Raw genomic sequence first — 22005 nt, 5'->3', positions numbered from 1 at the left:
TAGGGAGGCAACAGTTGCTGAATGAACGGGTAAGCTAATATTCGTCCATATGTTACGCCAATTAAAACGGGGATACTGCAAAACAATCGGGTTGGAAGAAAACGACCTGTGCCATTTGGCAAGCAGTGTTCGCGTAGTAAAAACAGGACGACGTTGTAAGTGGAGATCCAGGTAACTAATCTCAATGTAGAAGTCCCGAACATGTCGTAGCTTCGCATTTAGAGACCCTACGTTAATAGGCGGTGACAAGCTCTCAGGACGAACGACATGGAGTAATCGCGAAGTAACAGTCGGGGACTCAGAAAATAAAAGATGGAGGGTTCGCTTAACATAAAGGGCAGCAGCCTTGACACGGACATCGGTGAACGACAAGCCGCCCTCAAGACGCGGCTTCGTAAAAACATCACAACGTAATTTAAAAATGTGCCCCCGCCAAATATATCTGTTAATAAGCTGGACCATTTTTGCACCCTGCATTCGGGGAAGCGGAAACAACTGAGCAACGTAATATACTTTACATAAAACATAAGTGTCTAATACACGCTTTTTTTGCAGTAGCGGTATCGAACGCCATGAGTGTTCGAATAAAACACCTTGAAGCTTGGAAATGGCCACTTGCCAATTTTTTGCAGCCATACGAAGAGGACACCGTTCAAGATAGATACCTAAATGTGTATGGTGTTCAACAGCCATAACCCACGGAATAACCACACGTTCAAAGCCCCGCAAATTCAGGAGTTTGCTTTTACGGGGGTTAATACGAGAACCTGAGGCTGCAGAAAATTTATCTAGTTCCATTTTCAACAGCGGCACTTCTGCGGCGGAACGAAGCAAAACAACCAAATCATCAGCATAAGCTGTTGCTGTCTGGGTAACCCCAGAGATCGTAAGACCACGAAGTGTCGAGTTGAGACGTGTGAGGAGTGGTTGAAGGGAGAGAGCATAAAGGGTCATGGATAAAGGGCTACCTTGCGGGACGCCACGTTTAATATCAATGACCTTCGTCAGCTGGCCATTAATGTCAATCTTAGCAGAAATGCCAGTCGTCATATTCTTAAGTACCAGCAGCGCCTTTTCATTAAAACCGAGTCGGCGCAGCAGAAGCTCTAAAAACGAATGGGACACACGATCAAAAGCCTTACTAAAATCAACAAATAAAAGCGCACAGGAAATATTGGTGACAGCGACAATCGACACAATATCACGATACCCCGCCAGAGGCGTCAAGATGGAGCGCCCCGGAAAGCAGCTTTGACAAGGAGTTATCACAGGTGTAAGCAAGAGGGATAGACGTGCATTAACAGCCCTAGCAGCCGTCTTATAATCAAAATTTAAAAGGGTTAAAGGACGAAAGTCACTAGCTGTCTTCAAACCAGCAGCTTTCGGTATCAGGACAACCGTACCTCTCTTGAAATCGGCTGGAATTGAGCCACCATTCAAAATTTCATTTACTATATCCGTAAAAACAGGCCCTATAATAGGCCAAAAGCGAACAAAAAACTCCTTAGGAAGGCCATCCGGACCAGGAGATTTGTGAGATGGTGAACAAGCAATAAAAGCTGAAATTTCGTCTGCAGTAAAAGGAGCTAAAAATTCCGTATTATGGTCCTCTGTTAAAACTGATGGGATAGCAGTTAAAATCTCGTCATTATCAACCGGATCAGAATCAGCCACAGCATATAAGGTCTCATAGTAGCAGGTAAGTTCATGGGTTATTTGATTCTGTAAGGTAAGCCGGCGACCATCAGCTGCCATTAACCACTCGGCCACGACTGCCTGTGGCAATATCGACTTCCGACAAGTGAAAGTGACATCTTTAGAAGCAATCCGATGGCAGAAAGCGGCGTGGCCTCACTCTTTTCTCTAGTGTTTCCATTGCCAGCACATTAGCCGTTACGAAAGTGTATTAATTTTCGCCCAGACAGGGGCTTCAACCCAACACCCTTTGGTTGAAAACCTAACGCTCTACCGACTGAGCTACCGTACAGCTGCGTGGTGTGCGAGTGATTCACATGTCGTAATTACTGGCTTATGGCTCCAATGGCGACTTCACCGACTTCCCACTGACGCACCGCTGACGCTGCTTTTCTGTCGTCTTAAGCGGTGGACATACTTGCAAGTAGCTGCGAGATCTTAACAAAAGAAACGCTGCACCATTGCTTTTGCCGCACTCGAATGACTGAATTTCGATTCTTAAAAAGAAATGAATGTTCGCTCTGTCCAACACTTCCAAGCACATCTGTGTACTCACAAACTCGGCGTCGGCGCGAGAAAATGACGGGAGCGCACTCGTGGGCCTGCGACGGCTTTCTGCAGTCCCAGCGTCAGTGCGAGGTGAACCGGTAGCCACAGGAAGCAGCGGCCGTTGCGAAACTCAGTATTCTTAAATTTTCGTCTTGTTGAGAGTGGCGTCATTGGTTTGCATCCGCGTTCACGTGTGTGAAAATATTTGCTGCTCTTTACGCAAAATCGCACGCAGCCGGTAGGACTCGAACCTACGCTCCCAGAGGGAATCTGATTTCGAGTCAGACGCCTTAACCACTCGGCCACGACTGCCGGTAGCGCGAGTTCTGCCGACACATGCAACTGCTACCGTTTAAAGCACTGTGGTGTCAGGAAACGGCGTAGTTGCATTCTTTTCCATAGTGTTTCCACCTCTACTAGACGAATCACTACCAAAGTATTAAAATTTCCGCCCGGACAGGGACTTGAACCCTGGACCCTTAGGTTAAAAGCCTAATGCTCTACCGACTGAGCTATCCGGGCTCACAAGACGTTTGTAAACCTTCCACGATACACAACTGCACATTGACTCATGTCCTTTACTGTTGTGCACTCGCTGCATGGAGCTGTAACTAATAAAACGTCGCCTGGATGCTGTCTACAAACTTATCGTGCTAAGCTCGTAACAGACTATCGAAGAATGCTGACACATGACGCAAGAACAAATTGCAGCAATCGTTACGTCTCATACGTTGGAGCAGAGGATTTACGTGTTCTGTCGACACTCACTGGGCAACTGGAAAATTCACAAGCATTTCGAATGCAATGTTTCCCACGTTTTCGCTCATTTCACGGTTCCGTTGGAGACGTTCTTCACGTCCTGACACAAAAAAGGGAACGCAATAGGTAGGACTTTTTTTTTATTTTCTTGCTTCCCAGGCATTTGCCTACTGTGTTCCTCTTATGGCATGCACTGGACAACCAGAACAGCTACAGGAGGGAGTCATTTTTGTTCTCGGCGGTAGTTACATTATCACAAACTCAGAGCAATTCCATTGGCGTCAGCTTCAAAACGAATGCATGCCGAAACCCGGGATCGAACCAGGGACCTTTAGATCTTCAGTCTAACGCTCTCCCAACTGAGCTATTTCGGCTGACGTTGAACGTCTCTGTTTTGCACGTCTTCGTTGACCTCTGCCCCGTCGCCAATTTCACAGTCATCTTCATCTGATAAGACACAGGGACGCTGAAAGGCGAGCAGCAGATGCAGTGAAGTACCACACACATTTCTTCTGCTTCCATCATCGTAACAAGCAAACACTTCGACTCGATTCATGTAATATTGACTTCGCTGACGCTAGAAAACCTGTGCTATATCGATGCCACGTGCAACTCGTGTGCAAAGAACGAGACACAAGAAGCAGTGAGCCTCTCCAGCGTGTGAGAGGCAGCATCTAGCAGATACACACGGTAAAACATTTGACTTGCGCTAGCTCATAAATTGCTACACGTCATCGTCTGCAAGCTAAAATGGACACATCTGCACTGCCCAGAGAGGTGACACTTGCACTGACACCTGGTGGACGGCTGTGAGACGAGGAGATGAGCTGTGGCTTCTGGGCGCGACTGTAGCGCTGCACCCTGCACATTGCTGGCGATCCACGTGTTTAGTGGAGACGCAACCGCTAGGATGCAGCTGAACGTCCTTCTTCTGAGAGCGAGAAAATTTTCGCAGTCGGCAGGACTCGAACCTACGCTCCCAGAGGGAATCTGATTTCAAGTCAGACGCCTTAACCACTTTTTTTTTTTTTTTTTTTTTATACTCGAACCCACAATCCCCGGTTTAGGAGACCGATGCCTTATCCATTTTTTTTGCCTTATCCATTTTTTTTAACGCCTTAACCACTTTTTTTTATCTTTTTTTTGTCTCCTTGCAGCTCGGTGGAGGCGTGTTGGGCAGGGGTCGAATCCCGAGGCCTGGCCATGACGTCTCCTCCTCCCTGCACTGAAGCACAGTCGCACCAAGACGTAGTAATTGTCCTTGGTTCAGAGTCTTATGATACTTATATGTGGACACGGGGGTCATGATGCGTCGTCTATCCAAACAGGTAAAAGCTTGGCAGGAAGGTAAAAGAACTAAGAACTAGCGAGAATGTCTTCCGTATCATGAAGTGAGATCAGTATGCCCCTATACCGGTGCCATTAATGCATCTGGCGCAGTAATTATCAATAGAAGTGGAAACTTAACCAATCCCCTGCTTTTCGAAAACAATACTAAGCATATTCGCAAAGTCCCTCTTAAGATGTGGGAAAGATTTTTGCGTCCAGTACTCATGAAGCATGTAACCAATAAACGAAATAAAATCGGAAAGACCATCACCATCAACCACTGCAAAAATGTAACGGCCAAGAAGCCACATAATGGTGTTGTTCTTTGTCCGGGGATAAAAAACCGTGTCCGGCCAGCAGAGGATATCAGTTGTAAATGCCGATTCCGAACTCCTGGTGAGTAACGCCAATTGTCGGCGCAGCCAGTACCACATGCGAAGACGGTCAGCGCAGGTAAATCGGTGTGGGAGCGTATCAACACAACCACACGTTTGACAAAGCGGAGAGACACATAAACCTATACGATGAAGTCGTACGTTCGTAGGAATCAGCTGATTAACCACCTTATACCATAGGGAGGCAACAGTTGCTGAATGAACGGGTAAGCTAATATTCGTCCATATGTTACGCCAATTAAAACGGGGATACTGCAAAACAATCGGGTTGGAAGAAAACGACCTGTGCCATTTGGCAAGCAGTGTTCGCGTAGTAAAAACAGGACGACGTTGTAAGTGGAGATCCAGGTAACTAATCTCAATGTAGAAGTCCCGAACATGTCGTAGCTTCGCATTTAGAGACCCTACGTTAATAGGCGGTGACAAGCTCTCAGGACGAACGACATGGAGTAATCGCGAAGTAACAGTCGGGGACTCAGAAAATAAAAGATGGAGGGTTCGCTTAACATAAAGGGCAGCAGCCTTGACACGGACATCGGTGAACGACAAGCCGCCCTCAAGACGCGGCTTCGTAAAAACATCACAACGTAATTTAAAAATGTGCCCCCGCCAAATATATCTGTTAATAAGCTGGACCATTTTTGCACCCTGCATTCGGGGAAGCGGAAACAACTGAGCAACGTAATATACTTTACATAAAACATAAGTGTCTAATACACGCTTTTTTTGCAGTAGCGGTATCGAACGCCATGAGTGTTCGAATAAAACACCTTGAAGCTTGGAAATGGCCACTTGCCAATTTTTTGCAGCCATACGAAGAGGACACCGTTCAAGATAGATACCTAAATGTGTATGGTGTTCAACAGCCATAACCCACGGAATAACCACACGTTCAAAGCCCCGCAAATTCAGGAGTTTGCTTTTACGGGGGTTAATACGAGAACCTGAGGCTGCAGAAAATTTATCTAGTTCCATTTTCAACAGCGGCACTTCTGCGGCGGAACGAAGCAAAACAACCAAATCATCAGCATAAGCTGTTGCTGTCTGGGTAACCCCAGAGATCGTAAGACCACGAAGTGTCGAGTTGAGACGTGTGAGGAGTGGTTGAAGGGAGAGAGCATAAAGGGTCATGGATAAAGGGCTACCTTGCGGGACGCCACGTTTAATATCAATGACCTTCGTCAGCTGGCCATTAATGTCAATCTTAGCAGAAATGCCAGTCGTCATATTCTTAAGTACCAGCAGCGCCTTTTCATTAAAACCGAGTCGGCGCAGCAGAAGCTCTAAAAACGAATGGGACACACGATCAAAAGCCTTACTAAAATCAACAAATAAAAGCGCACAGGAAATATTGGTGACAGCGACAATCGACACAATATCACGATACCCCGCCAGAGGCGTCAAGATGGAGCGCCCCGGAAAGCAGCTTTGACAAGGAGTTATCACAGGTGTAAGCAAGAGGGATAGACGTGCATTAACAGCCCTAGCAGCCGTCTTATAATCAAAATTTAAAAGGGTTAAAGGACGAAAGTCACTAGCTGTCTTCAAACCAGCAGCTTTCGGTATCAGGACAACCGTACCTCTCTTGAAATCGGCTGGAATTGAGCCACCATTCAAAATTTCATTTACTATATCCGTAAAAACAGGCCCTATAATAGGCCAAAAGCGAACAAAAAACTCCTTAGGAAGGCCATCCGGACCAGGAGATTTGTGAGATGGTGAACAAGCAATAAAAGCTGAAATTTCGTCTGCAGTAAAAGGAGCTAAAAATTCCGTATTATGGTCCTCTGTTAAAACTGATGGGATAGCAGTTAAAATCTCGTCATTATCAACCGGATCAGAATCAGCCACAGCATATAAGGTCTCATAGTAGCAGGTAAGTTCATGGGTTATTTGATTCTGTAAGGTAAGCCGGCGACCATCAGCTGCCATTAACCACTCGGCCACGACTGCCTGTGGCAATATCGACTTCCGACAAGTGAAAGTGACATCTTTAGAAGCAATCCGATGGCAGAAAGCGGCGTGGCCTCACTCTTTTCTCTAGTGTTTCCATTGCCAGCACATTAGCCGTTACGAAAGTGTATTAATTTTCGCCCAGACAGGGGCTTCAACCCAACACCCTTTGGTTGAAAACCTAACGCTCTACCGACTGAGCTACCGTACAGCTGCGTGGTGTGCGAGTGATTCACATGTCGTAATTACTGGCTTATGGCTCCAATGGCGACTTCACCGACTTCCCACTGACGCACCGCTGACGCTGCTTTTCTGTCGTCTTAAGCGGTGGACATACTTGCAAGTAGCTGCGAGATCTTAACAAAAGAAACGCTGCACCATTGCTTTTGCCGCACTCGAATGACTGAATTTCGATTCTTAAAAAGAAATGAATGTTCGCTCTGTCCAACACTTCCAAGCACATCTGTGTACTCACAAACTCGGCGTCGGCGCGAGAAAATGACGGGAGCGCACTCGTGGGCCTGCGACGGCTTTCTGCAGTCCCAGCGTCAGTGCGAGGTGAACCGGTAGCCACAGGAAGCAGCGGCCGTTGCGAAACTCAGTATTCTTAAATTTTCGTCTTGTTGAGAGTGGCGTCATTGGTTTGCATCCGCGTTCACGTGTGTGAAAATATTTGCTGCTCTTTACGCAAAATCGCACGCAGCCGGTAGGACTCGAACCTACGCTCCCAGAGGGAATCTGATTTCGAGTCAGACGCCTTAACCACTCGGCCACGACTGCCGGTAGCGCGAGTTCTGCCGACACATGCAACTGCTACCGTTTAAAGCACTGTGGTGTCAGGAAACGGCGTAGTTGCATTCTTTTCCGTAGTGTTTCCACCTCTACTAGACGAATCACTACCAAAGTATTAAAATTTCCGCCCGGACAGGGACTTGAACCCTGGACCCTTAGGTTAAAAGCCTAATGCTCTACCGACTGAGCTATCCGGGCTCACAAGACGTTTGTAAACCTTCCACGATACACAACTGCACATTGACTCATGTCCTTTACTGTTGTGCACTCGCTGCATGGAGCTGTAACTAATAAAACGTCGCCTGGATGCTGTCTACAAACTTATCGTGCTAAGCTCGTAACAGACTATCGAAGAATGCTGACACATGACGCAAGAACAAATTGCAGCAATCGTTACGTCTCATACGTTGGAGCAGAGGATTTACGTGTTCTGTCGACACTCACTGGGCAACTGGAAAATTCACAAGCATTTCGAATGCAATGTTTCCCACGTTTTCGCTCATTTCACGGTTCCGTTGGAGACGTTCTTCACGTCCTGACACAAAAAAGGGAACGCAATAGGTAGGACTTTTTTTTTATTTTCTTGCTTCCCAGGCATTTGCCTACTGTGTTCCTCTTATGGCATGCACTGGACAACCAGAACAGCTACAGGAGGGAGTCATTTTTGTTCTCGGCGGTAGTTACATTATCACAAACTCAGAGCAATTCCATTGGCGTCAGCTTCAAAACGAATGCATGCCGAAACCCGGGATCGAACCAGGGACCTTTAGATCTTCAGTCTAACGCTCTCCCAACTGAGCTATTTCGGCTGACGTTGAACGTCTCTGTTTTGCACGTCTTCGTTGACCTCTGCCCCGTCGCCAATTTCACAGTCATCTTCATCTGATAAGACACAGGGACGCTGAAAGGCGAGCAGCAGATGCAGTGAAGTACCACACACATTTCTTCTGCTTCCATCATCGTAACAAGCAAACACTTCGACTCGATTCATGTAATATTGACTTCGCTGACGCTAGAAAACCTGTGCTATATCGATGCCACGTGCAACTCGTGTGCAAAGAACGAGACACAAGAAGCAGTGAGCCTCTCCAGCGTGTGAGAGGCAGCATCTAGCAGATACACACGGTAAAACATTTGACTTGCGCTAGCTCATAAATTGCTACACGTCATCGTCTGCAAGCTAAAATGGACACATCTGCACTGCCCAGAGAGGTGACACTTGCACTGACACCTGGTGGACGGCTGTGAGACGAGGAGATGAGCTGTGGCTTCTGGGCGCGACTGTAGCGCTGCACCCTGCACATTGCTGGCGATCCACGTGTTTAGTGGAGACGCAACCGCTAGGATGCAGCTGAACGTCCTTCTTCTGAGAGCGAGAAAATTTTCGCAGTCGGCAGGACTCGAACCTACGCTCCCAGAGGGAATCTGATTTCAAGTCAGACGCCTTAACCACTTTTTTTTTTTTTTTTTTTTTTATACTCGAACCCACAATCCCCGGTTTAGGAGACCGATGCCTTATCCATTTTTTTTTTGCCTTATCCATTTTTTTTAACGCCTTAACCACTTTTTTTTATCTTTTTTTTTGTCTCCTTGCAGCTCGGTGGAGGCGTGTTGGGCAGGGGTCGAATCCCGAGGCCTGGCCATGACGTCTCCTCCTCCCTGCACTGAAGCACAGTCGCACCAAGACGTAGTAATTGTCCTTGGTTCAGAGTCTTATGATACTTATATGTGGACACGGGGGTCATGATGCGTCGTCTATCCAAACAGGTAAAAGCTTGGCAGGAAGGTAAAAGAACTAAGAACTAGCGAGAATGTCTTCCGTATCATGAAGTGAGATCAGTATGCCCCTATACCGGTGCCATTAATGCATCTGGCGCAGTAATTATCAATAGAAGTGGAAACTTAACCAATCCCCTGCTTTTCGAAAACAATACTAAGCATATTCGCAAAGTCCCTCTTAAGATGTGGGAAAGATTTTTGCGTCCAGTACTCATGAAGCATGTAACCAATAAACGAAATAAAATCGGAAAGACCATCACCATCAACCACTGCAAAAATGTAACGGCCAAGAAGCCACATAATGGTGTTGTTCTTTGTCCGGGGATAAAAAACCGTGTCCGGCCAGCAGAGGATATCAGTTGTAAATGCCGATTCCGAACTCCTGGTGAGTAACGCCAATTGTCGGCGCAGCCAGTACCACATGCGAAGACGGTCAGCGCAGGTAAATCGGTGTGGGAGCGTATCAACACAACCACACGTTTGACAAAGCGGAGAGACACATAAACCTATACGATGAAGTCGTACGTTCGTAGGAATCAGCTGATTAACCACCTTATACCATAGGGAGGCAACAGTTGCTGAATGAACGGGTAAGCTAATATTCGTCCATATGTTACGCCAATTAAAACGGGGATACTGCAAAACAATCGGGTTGGAAGAAAACGACCTGTGCCATTTGGCAAGCAGTGTTCGCGTAGTAAAAACAGGACGACGTTGTAAGTGGAGATCCAGGTAACTAATCTCAATGTAGAAGTCCCGAACATGTCGTAGCTTCGCATTTAGAGACCCTACGTTAATAGGCGGTGACAAGCTCTCAGGACGAACGACATGGAGTAATCGCGAAGTAACAGTCGGGGACTCAGAAAATAAAAGATGGAGGGTTCGCTTAACATAAAGGGCAGCAGCCTTGACACGGACATCGGTGAACGACAAGCCGCCCTCAAGACGCGGCTTCGTAAAAACATCACAACGTAATTTAAAAATGTGCCCCCGCCAAATATATCTGTTAATAAGCTGGACCATTTTTGCACCCTGCATTCGGGGAAGCGGAAACAACTGAGCAACGTAATATACTTTACATAAAACATAAGTGTCTAATACACGCTTTTTTTGCAGTAGCGGTATCGAACGCCATGAGTGTTCGAATAAAACACCTTGAAGCTTGGAAATGGCCACTTGCCAATTTTTTGCAGCCATACGAAGAGGACACCGTTCAAGATAGATACCTAAATGTGTATGGTGTTCAACAGCCATAACCCACGGAATAACCACACGTTCAAAGCCCCGCAAATTCAGGAGTTTGCTTTTACGGGGGTTAATACGAGAACCTGAGGCTGCAGAAAATTTATCTAGTTCCATTTTCAACAGCGGCACTGCTGCGGCGGAACGAAGCAAAACAACCAAATCATCAGCATAAGCTGTTGCTGTCTGGGTAACCCCAGAGATCGTAAGACCACGAAGTGTCGAGTTGAGACGTGTGAGGAGTGGTTGAAGGGAGAGAGCATAAAGGGTCATGGATAAAGGGCTACCTTGCGGGACGCCACGTTTAATATCAATGACCTTCGTCAGCTGGCCATTAATGTCAATCTTAGCAGAAATGCCAGTCGTCATATTCTTAAGTACCAGCAGCGCCTTTTCATTAAAACCGAGTCGGCGCAGCAGAAGCTCTAAAAACGAATGGGACACACGATCAAAAGCCTTACTAAAATCAACAAATAAAAGCGCACAGGAAATATTGGTGACAGCGACAATCGACACAATATCACGATACCCCGCCAGAGGCGTCAAGATGGAGCGCCCCGGAAAGCAGCTTTGACAAGGAGTTATCACAGGTGTAAGCAAGAGGGATAGACGTGCATTAACAGCCCTAGCAGCCGTCTTATAATCAAAATTTAAAAGGGTTAAAGGACGAAAGTCACTAGCTGTCTTCAAACCAGCAGCTTTCGGTATCAGGACAACCGTACCTCTCTTGAAATCGGCTGGAATTGAGCCACCATTCAAAATTTCATTTACTATATCCGTAAAAACAGGCCCTATAATAGGCCAAAAGCGAACAAAAAACTCCTTAGGAAGGCCATCCGGACCAGGAGATTTGTGAGATGGTGAACAAGCAATAAAAGCTGAAATTTCGTCTGCAGTAAAAGGAGCTAAAAATTCCGTATTATGGTCCTCTGTTAAAACTGATGGGATAGCAGTTAAAATCTCGTCATTATCAACCGGATCAGAATCAGCCACAGCATATAAGGTCTCATAGTAGCAGGTAAGTTCATGGGTTATTTGATTCTGTAAGGTAAGCCGGCGACCATCAGCTGCCATTAACCACTCGGCCACGACTGCCTGTGGCAATATCGACTTCCGACAAGTGAAAGTGACATCTTTAGAAGCAATCCGATGGCAGAAAGCGGCGTGGCCTCACTCTTTTCTCTAGTGTTTCCATTGCCAGCACATTAGCCGTTACGAAAGTGTATTAATTTTCGCCCAGACAGGGGCTTCAACCCAACACCCTTTGGTTGAAAACCTAACGCTCTACCGACTGAGCTACCGTACAGCTGCGTGGTGTGCGAGTGATTCACATGTCGTAATTACTGGCTTATGGCTCCAATGGCGACTTCACCGACTTCCCACTGACGCACCGCTGACGCTGCTTTTCTGTCGTCTTAAGCGGTGGACATACTTGCAAGTAGCTGCGAGATCTTAACAAAAGAAACGCTGCACCATTGCTTTTGCCGCACTCGAATGACTGAATTACGATTCTTAAAAAGAAATGAATGTTCGCTCTGTCCAACACTTCCAAGCACATCTGTGTACTCACAAACTCGGCGTCGGCGCGAGAAAATGACGGGAGCGCACTCGTGGGCCTGCGACGGCTTTCTGCAGTCCCAGCGTCAGTGCGAGGTGAACCGGTAGCCACAGGAAGCAGCGGCCGTTGCGAAACTCAGTATTCTTAAATTTTCGTCTTGTTGAGAGTGGCGTCATTGGTTTGCATCCGCGTTCACGTGTGTGAAAATATTTGCTGCTCTTTACGCAAAATCGCACGCAGCCGGTAGGACTCGAACCTACGCTCCCAGAGGGAATCTGATTTCGAGTCAGACGCCTTAACCACTCGGCCACGACTGCCGGTAGCGCGAGTTCTGCCGACACATGCAACTGCTACCGTTTAAAGCACTGTGGTGTCAGGAAACGGCGTAGTTGCATTCTTTTCCGTAGTGTTTCCACCTCTACTAGACGAATCACTACCAAAGTATTAAAATTTCCGCCCGGACAGGGACTTGAACCCTGGACCCTTAGGTTAAAAGCCTAATGCTCTACCGACTGAGCTATCCGGGCTCACAAGACGTTTGTAAACCTTCCACGATACACAACTGCACATTGACTCATGTCCTTTACTGTTGTGCACTCGCTGCATGGAGCTGTAACTAATAAAACGTCGCCTGGATGCTGTCTACAAACTTATCGTGCTAAGCTCGTAACAGACTATCGAAGAATGCTGACACATGACGCAAGAACAAATTGCAGCAATCGTTACGTCTCATACGTTGGAGCAGAGGATTTACGTGTTCTGTCGACACTCACTGGGCAACTGGAAAATTCACAAGCATTTCGAATGCAATGTTTCCCACGTTTTCGCTCATTTCACGGTTCCGTTGGAGACGTTCTTCACGTCCTGACACAAAAAAGGGAACGCAATAGGTAGGACTTTTTTTTTATTTTCTTGCTTCCCAGGCATTTGCCTACTGTGTTCCTCTTATGGCATGCACTGGACAACCAGAACAGCTACAGGAGGGAGTCATTTTTGTTCTCGGCGGTAGTTACATTATCACAAACTCAGAGCAATTCCATTGGCGTCAGCTTCAAAACGAATGCATGCCGAAACCCGGGATCGAACCAGGGACCTTTAGATCTTCAGTCTAACGCTCTCCCAACTGAGCTATTTCGGCTGACGTTGAACGTCTCTGTTTTGCACGTCTTCGTTGACCTCTGCCCCGTCGCCAATTTCACAGTCATCTTCATCTGATAAGACACAGGGACGCTGAAAGGCGAGCAGCAGATGCAGTGAAGTACCACACACATTTCTTCTGCTTCCATCATCGTAACAAGCAAACACTTCGACTCGATTCATGTAATATTGACTTCGCTGACGCTAGAAAACCTGTGCTATATCGATGCCACGTGCAACTCGTGTGCAAAGAACGAGACACAAGAAGCAGTGAGCCTCTCCAGCGTGTGAGAGGCAGCATCTAGCAGATACACACGGTAAAACATTTGACTTGCGCTAGCTCATAAATTGCTACACGTCATCGTCTGCAAGCTAAAATGGACACATCTGCACTGCCCAGAGAGGTGACACTTGCACTGACACCTGGTGGACGGCTGTGAGACGAGGAGATGAGCTGTGGCTTCTGGGCGCGACTGTAGCGCTGCACCCTGCACATTGCTGGCGATCCACGTGTTTAGTGGAGACGCAACCGCTAGGATGCAGCTGAACGTCCTTCTTCTGAGAGCGAGAAAATTTTCGCAGTCGGCAGGACTCGAACCTACGCTCCCAGAGGGAATCTGATTTCAAGTCAGACGCCTTAACCACTTTTTTTTTTTTTTTTTTTTTTTTTATACTCGAACCCACAATCCCCGGTTTAGGAGACCGATGCCTTATCCATTTTTTTTTTGCCTTATCCATTTTTTTTAACGCCTTAACCACTTTTTTTTTATCTTTTTTTTTGTCTCCTTGCAGCTCGGTGGAGGCGTGTTGGGCAGGGGTCGAATCCCGAGGCCTGGCCATGACGTCTCCTCCTCCCTGCACTGAAGCACAGTCGCACCAAGACGTAGTAATTGTCCTTGGTTCAGAGTCTTATGATACTTATATGTGGACACGGGGGTCATGATGCGTCGTCTATCCAAACAGGTAAAAGCTTGGCAGGAAGGTAAAAGAACTAAGAACTAGCGAGAATGTCTTCCGTATCATGAAGTGAGATCAGTATGCCCCTATACCGGTGCCATTAATGCATCTGGCGCAGTAATTATCAATAGAAGTGGAAACTTAACCAATCCCCTGCTTTTCGAAAACAATACTAAGCATATTCGCAAAGTCCCTCTTAAGATGTGGGAAAGATTTTTGCGTCCAGTACTCATGAAGCATGTAACCAATAAACGAAATAAAATCGGAAAGACCATCACCATCAACCACTGCAAAAATGTAACGGCCAAGAAGCCACATAATGGTGTTGTTCTTTGTCCGGGGATAAAAAACCGTGTCCGGCCAGCAGAGGATATCAGTTGTAAATGCCGATTCCGAACTCCTGGTGAGTAACGCCAATTGTCGGCGCAGCCAGTACCACATGCGAAGACGGTCAGCGCAGGTAAATCGGTGTGGGAGCGTATCAACACAACCACACGTTTGACAAAGCGGAGAGACACATAAACCTATACGATGAAGTCGTACGTTCGTAGGAATCAGCTGATTAACCACCTTATACCATAGGGAGGCAACAGTTGCTGAATGAACGGGTAAGCTAATATTCGTCCATATGTTACGCCAATTAAAACGGGGATACTGCAAAACAATCGGGTTGGAAGAAAACGACCTGTGCCATTTGGCAAGCAGTGTTCGCGTAGTAAAAACAGGACGACGTTGTAAGTGGAGATCCAGGTAACTAATCTCAATGTAGAAGTCCCGAACATGTCGTAGCTTCGCATTTAGAGACCCTACGTTAATAGGCGGTGACAAGCTCTCAGGACGAACGACATGGAGTAATCGCGAAGTAACAGTCGGGGACTCAGAAAATAAAAGATGGAGGGTTCGCTTAACATAAAGGGCAGCAGCCTTGACACGGACATCGGTGAACGACAAGCCGCCCTCAAGACGCGGCTTCGTAAAAACATCACAACGTAATTTAAAAATGTGCCCCCGCCAAATATATCTGTTAATAAGCTGGACCATTTTTGCACCCTGCATTCGGGGAAGCGGAAACAACTGAGCAACGTAATATACTTTACATAAAACATAAGTGTCTAATACACGCTTTTTTTGCAGTAGCGGTATCGAACGCCATGAGTGTTCGAATAAAACACCTTGAAGCTTGGAAATGGCCACTTGCCAATTTTTTGCAGCCATACGAAGAGGACACCGTTCAAGATAGATACCTAAATGTGTATGGTGTTCAACAGCCATAACCCACGGAATAACCACACGTTCAAAGCCCCGCAAATTCAGGAGTTTGCTTTTACGGGGGTTAATACGAGAACCTGAGGCTGCAGAAAATTTATCTAGTTCCATTTTCAACAGCGGCACTTCTGCGGCGGAACGAAGCAAAACAACCAAATCATCAGCATAAGCTGTTGCTGTCTGGGTAACCCCAGAGATCGTAAGACCACGAAGTGTCGAGTTGAGACGTGTGAGGAGTGGTTGAAGGGAGAGAGCATAAAGGGTCATGGATAAAGGGCTACCTTGCGGGACGCCACGTTTAATATCAATGACCTTCGTCAGCTGGCCATTAATGTCAATCTTAGCAGAAATGCCAGTCGTCATATTCTTAAGTACCAGCAGCGCCTTTTCATTAAAACCGAGTCGGCGCAGCAGAAGCTCTAAAAACGAATGGGACACACGATCAAAAGCCTTACTAAAATCAACAAATAAAAGCGCACAGGAAATATTGGTGACAGCGACAATCGACACAATATCACGATACCCCGCCAGAGGCGTCAAGATGGAGCGCCCCGGAAAGCAGCTTTGACAAGGAGTTATCACAGGTGTAAGCAAGAGGGATAGACGTGCATTAACAGCCCTAGCAGCCGTCTTATAATCAAAATTTAAAAGGGTTAAAGGACGAAAGTCACTAGTTGTCTTCAAACCAGCAGCTTTCGGTATCAGGACAACCGTACCTCTCTTGAAATCGGCTGGAATTGAGCCACCATTCAAAATTTCATTTACTATATCCGTAAAAACAGGCCCTATAATAGGCCAAAAGCGAACAAAAAACTCCTTAGGAAGGCCATCCGGACCAGGAGATTTGTGAGATGGTGAACAAGCAATAAAAGCTGAAATTTCGTCTGCAGTAAAAGGAGCTAAAAATTCCGTATTATGGTCCTCTGTTAAAACTGATGGGATAGCAGTTAAAATCTCGTCATTATCAACCGGATCAGAATCAGCCACAGCATATAAGGTCTCATAGTAGCAGGTAAGTTCATGGGTTATTTGATTCTGTAAGGTAAGCCGGCGACCATCAGCTGCCATTAACCACTCGGCCACGACTGCCTGTGGCAATATCGACTTCCGACAAGTGAAAGTGACATCTTTAGAAGCAATCCGATGGCAGAAAGCGGCGTGGCCTCACTCTTTTCTCTAGTGTTTCCATTGCCAGCACATTAGCCGTTACGAAAGTGTATTAATTTTCGCCCAGACAGGGGCTTCAACCCAACACCCTTTGGTTGAAAACCTAACGCTCTACCGACTGAGCTACCGTACAGCTGCGTGGTGTGCGAGTGATTCACATGTCGTAATTACTGGCTTATGGCTCCAATGGCGACTTCACCGACTTCCCACTGACGCACCGCTGACGCTGCTTTTCTGTCGTCTTAAGCGGTGGACATACTTGCAAGTAGCTGCGAGATCTTAACAAAAGAAACGCTGCACCATTGCTTTTGCCGCACTCGAATGACTGAATTTCGATTCTTAAAAAGAAATGAATGTTCGCTCTGTCCAACACTTCCAAGCACATCTGTGTACTCACAAACTCGGCGTCGGCGCGAGAAAATGACGGGAGCGCACTCGTGGGCCTGCGACGGCTTTCTGCAGTCCCAGCGTCAGTGCGAGGTGAACCGGTAGCCACAGGAAGCAGCGGCCGTTGCGAAACTCAGTATTCTTAAATTTTCGTCTTGTTGAGAGTGGCGTCATTGGTTTGCATCCGCGTTCACGTGTGTGAAAATATTTGCTGCTCTTTACGCAAAATCGCACGCAGCCGGTAGGACTCGAACCTACGCTCCCAGAGGGAATCTGATTTCGAGTCAGACGCCTTAACCACTCGGCCACGACTGCCGGTAGCGCGAGTTCTGCCGACACATGCAACTGCTACCGTTTAAAGCACTGTGGTGTCAGGAAACGGCGTAGTTGCATTCTTTTCCGTAGTGTTTCCACCTCTACTAGACGAATCACTACCAAAGTATTAAAATTTCCGCCCGGACAGGGACTTGAACCCTGGACCCTTAGGTTAAAAGCCTAATGCTCTACCGACTGAGCTATCCGGGCTCACAAGACGTTTGTAAACCTTCCACGATACACAACTGCACATTGACTCATGTCCTTTACTGTTGTGCACTCGCTGCATGGAGCTGTAACTAATAAAACGTCGCCTGGATGCTGTCTACAAACTTATCGTGCTAAGCTCGTAACAGACTATCGAAGAATGCTGACACATGACGCAAGAACAAATTGCAGCAATCGTTACGTCTCATACGTTGGAGCAGAGGATTTACGTGTTCTGTCGACACTCACTGGGCAACTGGAAAATTCACAAGCATTTCGAATGCAATGTTTCCCACGTTTTCGCTCATTTCACGGTTCCGTTGGAGACGTTCTTCACGTCCTGACACAAAAAAGGGAACGCAATAGGTAGGACTTTTTTTTATTTTCTTGCTTCCCAGGCATTTGCCTACTGTGTTCCTCTTATGGCATGCACTGGACAACCAGAACAGCTACAGGAGGGAGTCATTTTTGTTCTCGGCGGTAGTTACATTATCACAAACTCAGAGCAATTCCATTGGCGTCAGCTTCAAAACGAATGCATGCCGAAACCCGGGATCGAACCAGGGACCTTTAGATCTTCAGTCTAACGCTCTCCCAACTGAGCTATTTCGGCTGACGTTGAACGTCTCTGTTTTGCACGTCTTCGTTGACCTCTGCCCCGTCGCCAATTTCACAGTCATCTTCATCTGATAAGACACAGGGACGCTGAAAGGCGAGCAGCAGATGCAGTGAAGTACCACACACATTTCTTCTGCTTCCATCATCGTAACAAGCAAACACTTCGACTCGATTCATGTAATATTGACTTCGCTGACGCTAGAAAACCTGTGCTATATCGATGCCACGTGCAACTCGTGTGCAAAGAACGAGACACAAGAAGCAGTGAGCCTCTCCAGCGTGTGAGAGGCAGCATCTAGCAGATACACACGGTAAAACATTTGACTTGCGCTAGCTCATAAATTGCTACACGTCATCGTCTGCAAGCTAAAATGGACACATCTGCACTGCCCAGAGAGGTGACACTTGCACTGACACCTGGTGGACGGCTGTGAGACGAGGAGATGAGCTGTGGCTTCTGGGCGCGACTGTAGCGCTGCACCCTGCACATTGCTGGCGATCCACGTGTTTAGTGGAGACGCAACCGCTAGGATGCAGCTGAACGTCCTTCTTCTGAGAGCGAGAAAATTTTCGCAGTCGGCAGGACTCGAACCTACGCTCCCAGAGGGAATCTGATTTCAAGTCAGACGCCTTAACCACTTTTTTTTTTTTTTTTTTTTTATACTCGAACCCACAATCCCCGGTTTAGGAGACCGATGCCTTATCCATTTTTTTTTTTTGCCTTATCCATTTTTTTTAACGCCTTAACCACTTTTTTTTTATCTTTTTTTTTGTCTCCTTGCAGCTCGGTGGAGGCGTGTTGGGCAGGGGTCGAATCCCGAGGCCTGGCCATGACGTCTCCTCCTCCCTGCACTGAAGCACAGTCGCACCAAGACGTAGTAATTGTCCTTGGTTCAGAGTCTTATGATACTTATATGTGGACACGGGGGTCATGATGCGTCGTCTATCCAAACAGGTAAAAGCTTGGCAGGAAGGTAAAAGAACTAAGAACTAGCGAGAATGTCTTCCGTATCATGAAGTGAGATCAGTATGCCCCTATACCGGTGCCATTAATGCATCTGGCGCAGTAATTATCAATAGAAGTGGAAACTTAACCAATCCCCTGCTTTTCGAAAACAATACTAAGCATATTCGCAAAGTCCCTCTTAAGATGTGGGAAAGATTTTTGCGTCCAGTACTCATGAAGCATGTAACCAATAAACGAAATAAAATCGGAAAGACCATCACCATCAACCACTGCAAAAATGTAACGGCCAAGAAGCCACATAATGGTGTTGTTCTTTGTCCGGGGATAAAAAACCGTGTCCGGCCAGCAGAGGATATCAGTTGTAAATGCCGATTCCGAACTCCTGGTGAGTAACGCCAATTGTCGGCGCAGCCAGTACCACATGCGAAGACGGTCAGCGCAGGTAAATCGGTGTGGGAGCGTATCAACACAACCACACGTTTGACAAAGCGGAGAGACACATAAACCTATACGATGAAGTCGTACGTTCGTAGGAATCAGCTGATTAACCACCTTATACCATAGGGAGGCAACAGTTGCTGAATGAACGGGTAAGCTAATATTCGTCCATATGTTACGCCAATTAAAACGGGGATACTGCAAAACAATCGGGTTGGAAGAAAACGACCTGTGCCATTTGGCAAGCAGTGTTCGCGTAGTAAAAACAGGACGACGTTGTAAGTGGAGATCCAGGTAACTAATCTCAATGTAGAAGTCCCGAACATGTCGTAGCTTCGCATTTAGAGACCCTACGTTAATAGGCGGTGACAAGCTCTCAGGACGAACGACATGGAGTAATCGCGAAGTAACAGTCGGGGACTCAGAAAATAAAAGATGGAGGGTTCGCTTAACATAAAGGGCAGCAGCCTTGACACGGACATCGGTGAACGACAAGCCGCCCTCAAGACGCGGCTTCGTAAAAACATCACAACGTAATTTAAAAATGTGCCCCCGCCAAATATATCTGTTAATAAGCTGGACCATTTTTGCACCCTGCATTCGGGGAAGCGGAAACAACTGAGCAACGTAATATACTTTACATAAAACATAAGTGTCTAATACACGCTTTTTTTGCAGTAGCGGTATCGAACGCCATGAGTGTTCGAATAAAACACCTTGAAGCTTGGAAATGGCCACTTGCCAATTTTTTGCAGCCATACGAAGAGGACACCGTTCAAGATAGATACCTAAATGTGTATGGTGTTCAACAGCCATAACCCACGGAATAACCACACGTTCAAAGCCCCGCAAATTCAGGAGTTTGCTTTTACGGGGGTTAATACGAGAACCTGAGGCTGCAGAAAATTTATCTAGTTCCATTTTCAACAGCGGCACTTCTGCGGCGGAACGAAGCAAAACAACCAAATCATCAGCATAAGCTGTTGCTGTCTGGGTAACCCCAGAGATCGTAAGACCACGAAGTGTCGAGTTGAGACGTGTGAGGAGTGGTTGAAGGGAGAGAGCATAAAGGGTCATGGATAAAGGGCTACCTTGCGGGACGCCACGTTTAATATCAATGACCTTCGTCAGCTGGCCATTAATGTCAATCTTAGCAGAAATGCCAGTCGTCATATTCTTAAGTACCAGCAGCGCCTTTTCATTAAAACCGAGTCGGCGCAGCAGAAGCTCTAAAAACGAATGGGACACACGATCAAAAGCCTTACTAAAATCAACAAATAAAAGCGCACAGGAAATATTGGTGACAGCGACAATCGACACAATATCACGATACCCCGCCAGAGGCGTCAAGATGGAGCGCCCCGGAAAGCAGCTTTGACAAGGAGTTATCACAGGTGTAAGCAAGAGGGATAGACGTGCATTAACAGCCCTAGCAGCCGTCTTATAATCAAAATTTAAAAGGGTTAAAGGACGAAAGTCACTAGCTGTCTTCAAACCAGCAGCTTTCGGTATCAGGACAACCGTACCTCTCTTGAAATCGGCTGGAATTGAGCCACCATTCAAAATTTCATTTACTATATCCGTAAAAACAGGCCCTATAATAGGCCAAAAGCGAACAAAAAACTCCTTAGGAAGGCCATCCGGACCAGGAGATTTGTGAGATGGTGAACAAGCAATAAAAGCTGAAATTTCGTCTGCAGTAAAAGGAGCTAAAAATTCCGTATTATGGTCCTCTGTTAAAACTGATGGGATAGCAGTTAAAATCTCGTCATTATCAACCGGATCAGAATCAGCCACAGCATATAAGGTCTCATAGTAGCAGGTAAGTTCATGGGTTATTTGATTCTGTAAGGTAAGCCGGCGACCATCAGCTGCCATTAACCACTCGGCCACGACTGCCTGTGGCAATATCGACTTCCGACAAGTGAAAGTGACATCTTTAGAAGCAATCCGATGGCAGAAAGCGGCGTGGCCTCACTCTTTTCTCTAGTGTTTCCATTGCCAGCACATTAGCCGTTACGAAAGTGTATTAATTTTCGCCCAGACAGGGGCTTCAACCCAACACCCTTTGGTTGAAAACCTAACGCTCTACCGACTGAGCTACCGTACAGCTGCGTGGTGTGCGAGTGATTCACATGTCGTAATTACTGGCTTATGGCTCCAATGGCGACTTCACCGACTTCCCACTGACGCACCGCTGACGCTACTTTTCTGTCGTCTTAAACGATGGACATACTTCCAAGCAGCTGCGAGATCATAAGAAAAGAAACGCTGCACCACTGCTTTTGCCGCACTCGAATGATTGAATTGCGATTCTTAAAAAGAAATGAATGTTCGCTCTGTCCAACACTTTCAAGCACATCTGTGTACTCACGATCTCAGCGACGGCTTTCTGCAGTCCCAGCGTCAGTGCGAGGTCAACCGATAACCACAGTAAGAAGCGGTCGTCGCGAAACTCAGTATTCTTAAACGGAAATTTTCGTCTTGTTGAGAAT

The 22005-nt window shown here is 46.7% G+C and overlaps 12 non-coding genes across 12 annotated transcripts; all 12 read right to left on the bottom strand.

Annotated features, from left to right (window-relative positions):
• Positions 1-2474: 2474 nt before the first annotated feature.
• On the bottom strand, positions 2475-2556 carry Trnas-cga (transfer RNA serine (anticodon CGA)). Its single transcript has one exon. It is a non-coding gene; the product is annotated as a tRNA-Ser (tRNA).
• Positions 2557-2693: 137 nt separating this feature from the next.
• On the bottom strand, positions 2694-2766 carry Trnak-uuu (transfer RNA lysine (anticodon UUU)). Its single transcript has one exon. It is a non-coding gene; the product is annotated as a tRNA-Lys (tRNA).
• A 538-nt stretch (positions 2767-3304) lies between these two features.
• Trnaf-gaa (transfer RNA phenylalanine (anticodon GAA)) lies at positions 3305-3377 on the bottom strand. Its single transcript has one exon. It is a non-coding gene; the product is annotated as a tRNA-Phe (tRNA).
• Positions 3378-7378: 4001 nt separating this feature from the next.
• Positions 7379-7460, bottom strand: Trnas-cga (transfer RNA serine (anticodon CGA)). The gene has a single exon. It is a non-coding gene; the product is annotated as a tRNA-Ser (tRNA).
• Positions 7461-7597: 137 nt separating this feature from the next.
• On the bottom strand, positions 7598-7670 carry Trnak-uuu (transfer RNA lysine (anticodon UUU)). Its single transcript has one exon. It is a non-coding gene; the product is annotated as a tRNA-Lys (tRNA).
• A 538-nt stretch (positions 7671-8208) lies between these two features.
• On the bottom strand, positions 8209-8281 carry Trnaf-gaa (transfer RNA phenylalanine (anticodon GAA)). The gene has a single exon. It is a non-coding gene; the product is annotated as a tRNA-Phe (tRNA).
• A 4005-nt stretch (positions 8282-12286) lies between these two features.
• Trnas-cga (transfer RNA serine (anticodon CGA)) lies at positions 12287-12368 on the bottom strand. Its single transcript has one exon. It is a non-coding gene; the product is annotated as a tRNA-Ser (tRNA).
• Positions 12369-12505: 137 nt separating this feature from the next.
• Trnak-uuu (transfer RNA lysine (anticodon UUU)) lies at positions 12506-12578 on the bottom strand. Its single transcript has one exon. It is a non-coding gene; the product is annotated as a tRNA-Lys (tRNA).
• Positions 12579-13116: 538 nt separating this feature from the next.
• Trnaf-gaa (transfer RNA phenylalanine (anticodon GAA)) lies at positions 13117-13189 on the bottom strand. The gene has a single exon. It is a non-coding gene; the product is annotated as a tRNA-Phe (tRNA).
• A 4009-nt stretch (positions 13190-17198) lies between these two features.
• Trnas-cga (transfer RNA serine (anticodon CGA)) lies at positions 17199-17280 on the bottom strand. The gene has a single exon. It is a non-coding gene; the product is annotated as a tRNA-Ser (tRNA).
• Positions 17281-17417: 137 nt separating this feature from the next.
• Trnak-uuu (transfer RNA lysine (anticodon UUU)) lies at positions 17418-17490 on the bottom strand. Its single transcript has one exon. It is a non-coding gene; the product is annotated as a tRNA-Lys (tRNA).
• Positions 17491-18027: 537 nt separating this feature from the next.
• Positions 18028-18100, bottom strand: Trnaf-gaa (transfer RNA phenylalanine (anticodon GAA)). The gene has a single exon. It is a non-coding gene; the product is annotated as a tRNA-Phe (tRNA).
• Between the last annotated feature and the right edge of the window lie 3905 nt (positions 18101-22005).

The sequence above is a fragment of the Schistocerca nitens genome, unplaced genomic scaffold (genome assembly GCF_023898315.1).
Source record: "Schistocerca nitens isolate TAMUIC-IGC-003100 unplaced genomic scaffold, iqSchNite1.1 HiC_scaffold_385, whole genome shotgun sequence".
NCBI classification, from domain to species: domain Eukaryota; kingdom Metazoa; phylum Arthropoda; class Insecta; order Orthoptera; family Acrididae; genus Schistocerca; species Schistocerca nitens.
This window is presented reverse-complemented; position numbering and strand designations above follow the sequence as displayed.